The sequence below is a fragment of the Moschus berezovskii genome, chromosome 19 (genome assembly GCF_049115385.1).
Source record: "Moschus berezovskii isolate FMDL1 chromosome 19, NW_MosBer_1.0, whole genome shotgun sequence".
NCBI classification, from domain to species: domain Eukaryota; kingdom Metazoa; phylum Chordata; class Mammalia; order Artiodactyla; family Moschidae; genus Moschus; species Moschus berezovskii.
In genome coordinates this window covers 10,553,584-10,566,205 of record NC_142478.1, presented here as the reverse complement: position 1 = coordinate 10,566,205, position 12,622 = coordinate 10,553,584, and positions in this window count along the sequence as shown.

The following is a 12,622-nucleotide window of genomic DNA, read 5'->3' as shown; positions in this document are numbered from 1 at the left end:
TGAGAAGTTGATTTTCTCTAGACTATCACTGGAGAGGGCAATGGCAACCCACTCCAGTGTTCTTGCCTGGAGAATCCCAGGGACGACGGAGCCTGGTGGGCTGCCGTCTATGGGGTCGCACAGAGTCGGACACGACTGAAGCGAGTTAGCAGCAGCAGCAGCAGCAGACTATGATTAATGACTTGAAAATCAAAAAGAAATAGGAGAAATAACAGAATATAAAATTTACGGTTTAATTTTCAAAGTTACGGGTTTAATTTTCAAGATAGATCAGTGTTGCCAGAGGGTGATGATGTGATGTGGAAACCAGGTTGGAGGCATTCATATTCGCATGCGTCTAATTTGAGTATGCAAATACAGACTTCTCACTGAGAAGCCCTTTTGCAAATTTTGCCCAGAATTGCAAATGAGAGCTCAGAATGTACTACTCCCACAGCCTCCAAAGGGTCCCAAGCTGAGCAGATCCCATCTGCCCGGGGATTCTACCACTTGTAAAAGCAGCAGCTGCTGCTTCTCTGGTGTATGTTGGTGTGAAACTCCCAAGCGAAATAAAAGATTGACATCTGGGCTTAATTTCACTTCAATAGAAACTTTATCATGCTATGTTTGTCATGATTCCAAGAGGGATTTTTAAAATAATTAATGAGAAAGATACATTTCTCAAAACTCCCAGTTGAGTTCTCACACATGTTTTATTACAAAGATGTCTGTCACAGAAAAACAGGATCGTATTACTTACACTATTATAAAAGGAAGTTGATAAATAAGGTACCAAGCAATTGTGTCTTATTTGCTTCAGCAAATATAGAGAAAAGAGCTAAATTTTATTCCAGTTTATCTGTGATATTTCCACATAGTAGGAGCTGTGCAAGCAAGGTTTTAAAATCATTGGAAATTAAAAAAAATAAAATAAAATAAAATCATTGGAAATATATTTATGAAAATTATACAAGGGAGATGGCTTCCTTTCCAGTGCCATTAAGAGAGAGGGGAAGGGAGGAACGCAAGTCAGATTATATTGTTGCTATGACACAGGACATACAGATCAGAGAAGGGGCAAAGAGGAGAGTGGACCCTCTTACCTGGAGAAGATGGAAAATTCTCCCTAGAAAGGTGAGCTGAGACATCTAAAAAAATGTTTAGACCAGGAGGATAAGTGTACCATGGAGGACGTCCTGGGAACCTCATGGGAATCTGAGGAGTGCCAGCAATTTGATGGGGTACAAGGGGGAGCAGATAAATGTCAAAACTGGAGAGGCAGACAGGAACAGGGCTGGCGGTTCAGGAGCTCTGTCTCCATGGGAGTTACATCAGAACCGCGAGGCTAGGTCTCCTGCATCAGGGCCTTTTAACAGATCCATAAATGATGATTATATGTGTTGCCAAGATTGATAACTACAGCTCCAATGCGTTAACATACATGTGGCATGTGAATATTCCACATTTTCACGTGGGGCTTAGTGTCATATATGTAAAATACTAAAACTTGAACATTTCTTTAACTTACTGCTGCAAATAAATAATACATTATTTTCATTGTAGTTAGGATAACCTATGTGGGAGGGATTTGAGAAAGGAGATGGAGGTCCAGGCAGGAAGCTATTCCAGTAGTTCTGGTGATAAGCGTGAAGCCAGGCAATATCCGAGGGGATAAACAGGAGGAATGGAAATAAGACTAGGAAGGAGACCTGAGGGACAAGACTTGATCACAGATGCAGGTGTGAAGCGGAGAATTCAAGGGTGACTCTAAGGTCTCTGGTCTGGATGGCCTATGGACAAATTTAGCATGAATATCCCCACTTGAAATATTCAGATTTTACCAATTCCATCCAAACCAGCAGGAATACCACGTTTTCCATGTGTTCCCTGCTATTCCTGATAACAGTCTTTCTTCTTCTGCCCCTCCTTTGAAACTTACCGTATTTCTCTGTGGTGCTTATCTTTTCTAACCATTTGCTGACATGATGCGGACATGAGTCTGCGCAGTGAGTGTGCTACTCAGTCCTTTCTAACCACGTGCAAGACCTTACAGCTCTGTACGGTGAGTAAGTGATATTATGCCTACTGTGCCTCCTAGAAGTTTCTGCCTTGAGATGCAGCTCCAAAGCCAGTGTTTTGCTTTGTTAAATTATTTATTAGAATCCTGTGGACTCTACTTAGGAACAAGTTCAGGGAAACTTAATGGTCCAAGATCGTGGGCCTGGACAAGGAGTCCCATTTTTTCTTTCAGAAATTATCAAGCCATAGACAACAGGAACTTAAATAAGCTGCCCTGAGCAGCTTGTGGGATCTTAGTTCCCTGACCAGGAATTGAACCTGGGCCCTCAGCAGTGAACGTGCTGAGTCCTAATCACTGGACTTCCAGGAAATTCCCCAAAGCTAGTATTCTTAACCCTATTGTGGGCCCTGTTGGCACTCTAGAGGCAAACTGATCAAGCTAGGGATCTCTTTCAGAATGATATTTTTTAATGCAAAGAGATAAAATACACAGATTTACAAGAGAAACCAATCACACTGAGATGTGGCTGTCAAAACAACTTTGAAAAACAAATATGTAATATACTACTATGTGCTTTTTATTAGTGTATTAAGTTCAAAAATACATCAAAATATAAACAAATTAAAAATAAATTTATCTGTAAAGACGTATCAGTGGGAAGTCTGTTGTTGCTAGATTGAATAAGGACATTAATCTCTGAAGAGGGCTTTGAAAAGGCTATAGGCATGTCTTGTTGGATAAACAGCTTATGTCAATTTTTTCTTATTGTTACAGACATTGAGACTGCTGATTTGTAAATGTAAATCCTTGTAAATAGTTTAAAGCTTTTAGAGCTACTTTACAAGACAAGAATAGTTTCTGTCGAGGAACACCTCAACTCTCCAGGGTTTTTTGAATTAAACTCCAACTGAAGTCTTTTTTTTTTTTTTTAAGCTAAGACTAATAAATTCCCCTTTGGCTAGCTCATCATCTTAATATACTTTATAGCAAAAAGAAAAAAGAGTAAGAGTTCATGTTTCAATTTTGATGTCATCAATGTAAAATAACTGGTAGAACTTTCTGAACTATTTCCAGATGTTTGCAAATTTGTCTTTTCACAGAAACTGACAGAGACTTTTGCATCTCATCTTCCTGAGGTAAAGCATCCACTCCAGCAGTGACAGCAAGATTTCCAAGAGTATCCATTTAGGCGACAGTAGAATTTGTGCACTCTGTTCAAAAGGCCTTGCCGCCTTACAGAGAGTGAAGAATTCTTATTTAAACTGTCTAGTTTCGCAAACATTTAAGAACTAATTCCTCATATTGATCAACAAAAAATTATAGGTGGCTAATAGGCAACCCACTCCAGTATTCTTGCCTGGAGAATCCCATGGACAGAGGAACCTTGCTTGCGGGCTAAAGTCCATGGGGTTGAAAGAGTCGGACGCGACTGAGTGACTTTCACTACTTCACTACATCACTAATCTTGTAAAGCAGCAAAACTGTCTGGGCTGGAGGTCTAGGACTACATTATTTGTTTGATGAAAGTATAGAGCTGACCAATAGCTGGCCAGCAATACTGCACACTATCTTTAAACATGAAGACTGTGGTCCGTGTGATCTAATTCAGAAATAACAATGAATAGTGATATTTTGCAAATCTGCAATAGCTATAGATATGAAAATATCTGTAGATTTTCTTGATAATGAACTCACAAGAGAAATAACACCACTGTGGTTTGTCATCTATATTCATAATTGAAGGGTAATTAGAATTAGATATATTAAGGGCGTATTATTTTCCTCTCCAAGTTCATAGACTCCCTCACATTCTGATTTCAATCCATAGAACTCCTGTTCTAAAGGTAAACCTGAGATTTCTGGTTTACTTCTGAAATTACAAAGGAAAAATAGCAAATGTAAACCTCCAAGGTTCAGTTCAGTTCAGTTGCTCAGTCATATCCGACTCTTTGTGACCCCATGAACTGCAGAGCGCCAGGCCTCCCTGTCCATCATCAGCTTCCAGACCTTACTCAAACTCATGTCCATTGAATTGGTGATGCCATCCAACCATCTCATCCTCTGTTGTCCCCGTCTCCTCCCACCTTCAATCGTTCCCAACACCAGGGTCTTTTCTGAGGAGTCAGTTATTTTCATCAGGTGGCCAAAGTATTGGAGTTTCAACTTCAGCATCAGTCCTTTCAATGAACATTCAGGACTAATTTCCTTTAGGATGGACTGGTTGGATCTCCTTACAGTCCAAGGGACTCAAGGGTCTTCTTCAACACCACAGTTCAAAAGTATCAGTTCTTTGGTGCTCAGCTTTCTTTATAGTCCAACTCTCACATCCATACATGACTACTGGAAAAACCGTAGCCTTGACTAGACAGACCTTTGTTGACAAAGTAATGTCTCTGCTTTTTAATATGCTGTCTAGGTTGGTCACAGCTTTTCTTCTAAGGAGCAAGCATCTTTTAATTTCATGACTGCAGTCACCATCTGCAGTGACTTTTGGAGCCCCAAAATAAAGTCTCTCACTGTTTCCATTGCTTCCCCATCTATTTGCCATGAAGTGATGGGACCAGATGCCATGATCTTAGTTTTCTGAATGTTGAGTTTTAAGTCAACTTTTTCACTCTCCTCATAAAATCTCACTGTTCAAAACACCTTTTGTGGGGGAGCTGGGGGAAGTATATTAATAATTACACCAGAACAAAAGTCTCCAAACAAGATTCTCCTGTTGTTCAGTTGCTGCTGCTGCTGCTGCTGCTGCTAAGTCACTTCAGTCGTGTCCGACTCTGTGTGACCCCATAGACGGAAGCCCACCAGGCTCCCCTTTCCCTGGGATTCTCCAGGCAAGAACACTGGAGTGGGTTGCCATTTCCTTCTCCAATGTGTGAAAGTGAAAAGTGAAAGTGAAGTCGCTTAGTCGTGTCCGACCCTTAGCGACCCCATGGACTACAGCCTACCAGGCTCCTCCATCCATGGGATTTTCTAGGCAATAGTACTGGAGTGGCTTGCCATTGCCTTCTCCGTGTTCAGTTGCTAGGTTGTGTCAACTCTTTGCAACCCCATGGACCACAGCCCATCAGGCTTCCCTGTCCTTCAGTATCTCCCAGAATTTGCTCAAATTCATGTGCATTGAATCAGTGATGCCATCCAGCCATCTAATGCTCTGTCACCCCCCTATTCTTCCTGCCCTCAATCTTTCCCAGTATCAATTCTTTTCCAATGAGTCAAATCTTCACATCAAGTGGTCAAAGTATTGGAGCATCAGGCAAACCAAAATATTTGGCTATGCTGTAGAAAGGAGATTAGCATGGAAAATATAAATTGCAGAAATCAAAAGTGGCTTTATTTTTACAGAGGTTCAATTCTCCCCTTTTACAAAGAATCACAGAATCTGAGGGAATTAGTGATTTCAGTCCATTAACAGGTTAAGCTTTTTGCTTCTATCTTACCACATATAATAAGCCATAGCCATCAATAATATAATTTACTTGTATATGTGAAGATGATCTAAACAAAGGTTTTTGACACGATGCAAAATTTGCTTTGGTCTAACACCCACTTTCTACTAAAAATTTATCCTAGCTTGGGAAAATTATCTTAACATGCAAGTCTAAATTATTATTTAAAGTATTTAAAAGATGATCTTTTTAGTCAATTATTGTGTCATTGCCTGTTGTAATCCATGAGCTTATGATACTTCATAGGTTTCCCTGGTGGCTCAGATGATAAAGAATCTGCCTGTAATGCAGCAGACCTGGGTTTGATCCCTGGGTTGGAAAAAGCCCCTGGAGAAGGGAATGGCAACCCCGACCAGTATTCTTGCCTGGAGAATTCCAAGGACAGAGGAGCCTGGTGAGATATAGTCCATGGGGTCACAAAGAGTCTGACACGACTTAGTGACTAACACTTTCTCTTTCACTATGGTACTTTATGAGCTCCTTGTATAATACAAGAAAAGGAGAATAGGCACCAACATGGTTGACCATTTGCCTGTCACTCAGTACTCAAGGGCTTGAGTGAGCAAGGTTATTGGAGATTCTGAACTTGACGTTTTCCCTGCAAGCTCACCAGGCTGTAGAGTCCTAGTGCCCTAGAGACACAGATGCAGGGGAGAGTTTGCAATCTCTGCAAGTCTTCCTAAGAGTCAAAGGAAGATATTTTTTCAGAGAAAAATCTCAAAAGTGGAAGTCACAGGTTTTTCTTTGCAGAGGCACAAAATTGAATGAAGGAGAGAAACTGGGAATGAAAATGAGAAAGCACTCCTTTAGAGGTCTACATGCACCAGTATTTAAGGTATCACCTCATTTAGTAGTAAGCCTGTAAAAGTGCCATTGTTCCTGTTTTAAGGTTGAGGGATTTATTAACAGAAGAATGAATTAACTTTTTGGAGGTCACAACGTTAGGAAGTGCCAAAGTTAAGTTTTGAACCTTAAACTTGATCTTTCAGTCCAGAGCACTCTCTGCTCCTCACTGAAACCTCAGCTCAGTTGGAGAGATCAAGGACAGCACCATAACTGTGATCCCTTCTTGCCCCTGGAATGTTAAGTCCATCTTCTCCTGAATCCAAGATCTAAGGATGGTAGGGAGAGAGGTAGGAAGGCCTGAGTCCCTGGGAGAAGAAATTCAGGTCCTTTGGGGGTATGGGTCAGGAAGGTGTTTCTTAGAAGAATAAAGTTGATATTAAGGTTAAGTCTCTTCTGTTACAAATGTTGTTGGTCTATAAAAGCAAGAAGTTTTTTTCAAATCTCAAGGAAGATTTTTCACAGCCCAGTGCAATTGTCACTATCACACAACACACTCATTGGGCTTTCAACCAAGTCAATTATGACTTGCATTCATCATAATGCCAATACAGATTCATTGCAACATGTGTGGAAAACATGGCTTGAAATATTGTTTCATCAATCTTTTTCCCTGTCTACTGTCCATCCCATAATTTTAGGCCTGAGCTACGTAACTGGAGCTGTTTCTGATTAGCAAAATTAGCCTCCACTCCCCTTCGTGTTAACATGTAACACGCTTGAAGATAAGACTGATTGCCCTCTTTGAGTAAAGAGCTTTCAACAGAAATCACGGTTAATTGAAGAAGTTTCCCTTGAAATACAAAATACAAGGGGGGGAAACAATAATGAAAAATTATCAGAAATTTAAAATTTTATCTTGAAGGCAGCTTAAATTTAAGAGCAGTTGTATTCATCTACTATATTTTTCTGTCAAAATACTCCACAAATGTAAATAAGATTATGAAATTTTAAAAAATGAAGATGAGATTTCATTCATCCTTTCATTCATTCAATGATTTTTTTTTTAGCACCAACAATTTTTCACCCATCAACAATGTGTTAGGCATTGAAAATACACAAGTGAGCAAAACAGACACGGTACCTGCCCTCATGGAGATCACAGACTAGTAAGAAACACAAAACTTTTAAAAAAGTACTCAGAGGATTAAGGAATCCTCAGTTCTCTGGCAGTCGAAGACTATGCAGACAGACTCAGGGTATGCAAAAGAGCGAGAGATTTTAAGTCAAAAGACTCAAGTTTTTGCCTCAATTCTACCACTATCTCCAAAAACACATTACTTAAAACTCTTTGATAGAAATAATAGAAACCAGCTCATATCATTTTAGGCAAAACCCAGTTTATTATAAACATATGTAGCGTGAGTAATATTTCTGAACATGTAAATATTACCAGTTTTTCTCAAAACTTCTATTTCCTCTCTACCCACTCCCGAGTTTCCAAGTTTTTGTGATGAGTAATAAAGATTAGGAGAGGAAAGGACAGGAGGGGGAGGAAGGGAGTGAGAACAATGAGGCATAAATCCACACATGCTGAAATGTTACAGAGCTTTTTGTTTGTTATGTGAGTAGTTTCAAAATAGGCCTGAGGAGCCAGGAATCAGGCGAAAGTGGTTTTTTAAAAAGATGTTCTTATAAAAAACATTGTGAATTGTCCACAAGAGACCCAAGACAAGATTGGAATTCAAGTTATTTTTTTGCATTCTGTTTCATGATTCTTGCCGACACTGGATCAAGCAAGAGTCCTCCTTTCACCAGAGTTCTGTTCCAAGGGCTCTCTACTTCACTCAAGCATCACATCCCAATAAAAATGACAAGTGTCTTCTGTCGTCTGTTCAGCTTCTGCTCCAAGCTCTATGTCAGATACAAGCTATCCTGGGGACCCGAGGCAGATGAACAGCCTGAATCAGAGCCCACAAATGTCCTCCCGCCTCCCTTCACCCCTCTCCCCTTACTTTAACCCTCCTCTTCCTGCTTCACTATTTATGATAGAAGAACCACACCGCAGATCCCCGAGGGACAGACAACTTCATTTTTGGTCACCCTTCCAAACCGTCTTAGAAGGATGTCTGACTGAGCCGGTTTGAGTCAGATGGCCACTCCTGATCCAAACACTATGGGAAGGGCTTTTACTTCTGTGAGTCTTCAGGTCTCTAGAACAAGCTGTTGGTTTTGTCCCCTCTGTGTTTTTATTTGCTTGGCTATAAGACGAAAATAATTTTAATTCTCCAGTTTTAGCCCAGATTGCTGTATTTTTTTTTTTAATTTAAAACTCTTATTTATTTTAAAAGACTCTTTTAAAAATGTGGACCATTTTTAAAGTCTTATTGACTCTGTTACAATATTGCTTCTGCTGTTTTATGATCTGGTTTTTGGCCATGAGGCATGTGGAATCTTAGCTCCCCAACCAGGGATTGAGCCTGCATCCCCTGCATTGGAAGGCAAGTTTTAAACACTGGACTGCCAGGGAAGTCCCACTGATTACTGTGATTTTTAAATGAGCAAATGTAGATTAAAGTGACCTAGTAACTGTAGAGTTCTCTTTAAATAGAACTTTAAAGTTATTATTTATATTAAAATATTTGAAAGCAATGTGTATAATCACAAGTAATACTGTACTGATGCCTGCTCTGCACCTATTCTCAAGCAATCCTTTTGGCTTAAGAGTAAATGTGTCTGCTTCCATGTTCAGATGACAGGATCCCCATTCAATGTGTGTACATGCATATTCAGTCCCTCAGTCGTGTCTGATTCTTTGCAATCCCATGTACTCTAGCCCGCCAGGCTCCTCTGTCCATGGAATTCTCCAGGCAAGAATATTGGAGTGGGTTGCCATTTCCTTCTCCAGGGGATCTTCCCCACCCAGGAATCAAACCAGCAGTCCTGATTATTCTTTTGGGATCACAGCCCCTCAGAGGCAGTGGTAGGAGCTAGGAAACCTCTTCCACAAAAACACTCCTGCATTCCTAAATGCAACATTTTGTGTATGATTTCCAGGGCTCCATAAACCTGCTGAAGCCCTATCTCTAGCTAAAGATGCAGGGAGCACCCTCAGAGGCTTAGTAATCTGCTTCTCCCCTCTCCACTGACACGAAAGGGAAGTCACCTTCAATAGACTTCACTATCAGAGCTGAGTAAGAGCAGGATTTCATCAGAGGGAGAGAGGGGAAAAAAAACTATATCCTCTCAAAAGGTTACAAACTCCACTTTTATCTCTCCAAAAACTATTTCCTTTTCAATTTATCAAACAGTAAGCATTCCCCCTTGTGTCATTATGGAATGAGAATTAATGTATTACTATTTCTGTCCTGTTGATTTTCTTTAGTAGAAATTTTTAATTCTTAAGGTTATCATGAATTAAATAAAATATTATCAGGTTCTACTATAAGACAACAAAATTCTGAAAATATATTTTATATAACATCAGCTATATATAGACAAATGAGAGGTTAACATGTCCACTCAATTTGCATTTAAATATGAATTTCTAGTCACTTTTGGCCTCACTATGTCTGAACAGTATTCTAATTAAACTCAAAACTTGATTATTTATTCTACTAATTGTTTGACCCACTAATAAGGTAAGTGGGTAAATCTGATGAGCATAAACATGCAACCTAGATAATCCACTTTTTATAGGTAGATATTCAGCTTGAGGTATGTGGAAATTATCACATCTACCAACAGAGAGCTGAAGTTGTTTCAATAGATAAGGACAAACTATCAAGTCATATTTGCTATTGATCATCATGCGCCATCTAATATACTAAATCAGGTGGACATCTACCTAAGTCATGTGGAACTCTCGCCAGCATCTAGAGTCTCCCAAAGAAGATATAAATCGGGATGACTCCTGGAGTGAATTAACCTGGATAAGGCTTTTGAGCCCCTTCAGTGCCCTGTTGCACTCCTTTGCTAAATCATACCTGAGTTTGCTTTCATTAAACCTGAATTAAAAACCTAGTTATGGCATTCACCAGCTGCCTGACCTTGAGCAAGTGACTTGGCTTCTCTGCACCAAAAATTTCACAGCCATAGAGTGGGGATGACTCGAAGGGTTATTGTGAGGACAAGATAAGAAAATGTGTGTACCCCACGCAATGCATGGCACATAGTAACTATGAAATAAATGATAGATTGTCAGTGCTAGCAAGTTTACAAAAATAGTGGCTGAATTTGGCAATTGTCCTTCCATGCTGTAGACATTACCCACATTCCAAAGACATGCATGGTTAAACTCTAGTCTTATAAAATTACAAAATTAATATTCCAATTAAAAAGCGGGAACAATGCTGAAAAAAAGTTATTTTTTATTTGACATTCACATTGTCCCAGCTTATCTTAGCAATGGGTCTTATGACCCAGAAGCTGATTTTATCATTCAAATGTATCTTTGTGATTTTTTCTATATATTTTACTGATTTATTATAGTTTTAAGTAATTTATCTTTCTGTACATAATCCATATAGACTTAAAAATCCATATTCAAATTACCATGGTATGTGTCACTTGCCTGTAAACTTTTTAAATGAACACTAAATACTTATTTATTACAATACTTAAGAAACTAAACATACTAGATATTTGCTGGCATTTTTAACTCTTACTTTGGTCTACCTGGCATCTGAACCCCCATGTGACTTTTTGTGGGAAGCACCACTCACTCCAGAAGTCTAAAAAGGCCAGATTGCTTCTTTCCCAGCCTCCCTTGCAGCTAGGAGATGAGCCCATAAGGTAGGTCAACCCACTACTCCATCACAGATTTTGAATAGGCATGCGTGACATCAGGAGGGAGGGCAGGGGAGCAGAGAATCTTTTTGGCTAAATCTACTCAGCCTCCAAGAGTGGCGAGCGCAGGGGGGACATCCAGCACTTGCCAGCAAGGGCTACAGTGCCCCTGGCAGACTGATTCCATGGCACGGCGGTATCTGTGGTCCTATGTGCTGCCCTTCACTCTGCCTATCGTCCAAGCCTGACTTCCCACCCATCCACAGCACACTTAGACACTGATTGCCTTCCTGCATCTCCTTTTCTGTGTCCTACTCTGGGGGATCTTCCTGACCCAGGGGTTGAACCCGTGTCTCCTGCCTTGCAGGTGGATTCTTTACCACTGAGCCATCTGGGAAGCCCCTGAATCTCCTTTTCTGCTTAAATCATCCATTTATCTTGCTCAAACCCAAGAACACGGACTAATACACTAAATCTAAATCCAGAAACAAAAATTCAAATGGCATTTCATAAGAGGTATCTTAAATAACTCTGGAACTTTTTCCAAAGAATACATCAGAGTATCTAGTAACTACTCAGTGAATCATCTGACTTAAAAACAAGCAAACAAAACAGCTATTGACCTCATGTCTATCTCCAACCCACCACCATTTCTCTTCAATTCTGTGTTAATTAGGAATAGATTTGGTTAACCCAAGAGGGGGAAAGATAATGGTTTAGACATGCAAATATTTCTTCTTTCACATTAAAGATGTGCAGAAGTAGACAATCCACGGAGTCATCAGAGACCAGACTCTATCACCTTTCCCACTACACTGGATTTGGATATCACACTGTCAATTACTTGGAGAAGGCGATGGCACCCCACTCCAGTACTCTTGCCTGGAAAATCCCATGGACTGAGGAGCCTGGTAGGCTGCAGTCCATGGGGTCGCTAAGAGTCGGATACGACTGAGCGACTTCACTTTCACTTTTGACTTTCCTGCACTGGAGAAGGAAATGGCAACCCACTCCAGTGTTCTTGCCTGGAGAATCCCAGGGTCAGGGGAGCCTGGTGGGCTGCTGTCTATGGGGTCACACAGAGTCGGACACGACTGAAGCGACTTAGCAGCAGCAGCAGCAGCTCTCAATTACTTCATGGCTCAGGACGGCTGCTCTTGAGGTATAAGTCATCAGATCCCACATTCCAGGCAGCAGGAAAAAGGCAAAGTGGTGCTCCTCCCAGGTGAATTGCTTCCTTTTTAATTATAATTTTTAAATTTTATTTTTAATTGGAAGATGACTGCTTTACAATGTTGTGTTGGTTTCTGCTATGCCACAATATGAATCAGCTGAATTTCTTCCTTTTAAGAAGCTTGCCTAGAAATACTATGTCAAGAACCTAGTCCTGGGACTGTACTTCCATCCACAGCTACCGGGGAGGCTGGAAAATGAAGTCTTTATTCCAGGTAGCAAAGATGAGGTAAAGAGATGCTGCTTCTAAAGCAGAAGGGGAAGATGAGTGTGAAGAAGGCAGATAGTGTCTCGGCCACACCTTGACAGCAAAACTTGTCCCCCAAGTAAAAGTAGTTTACAGTCATGCTCCTGCCACTGTCTGTCCCTC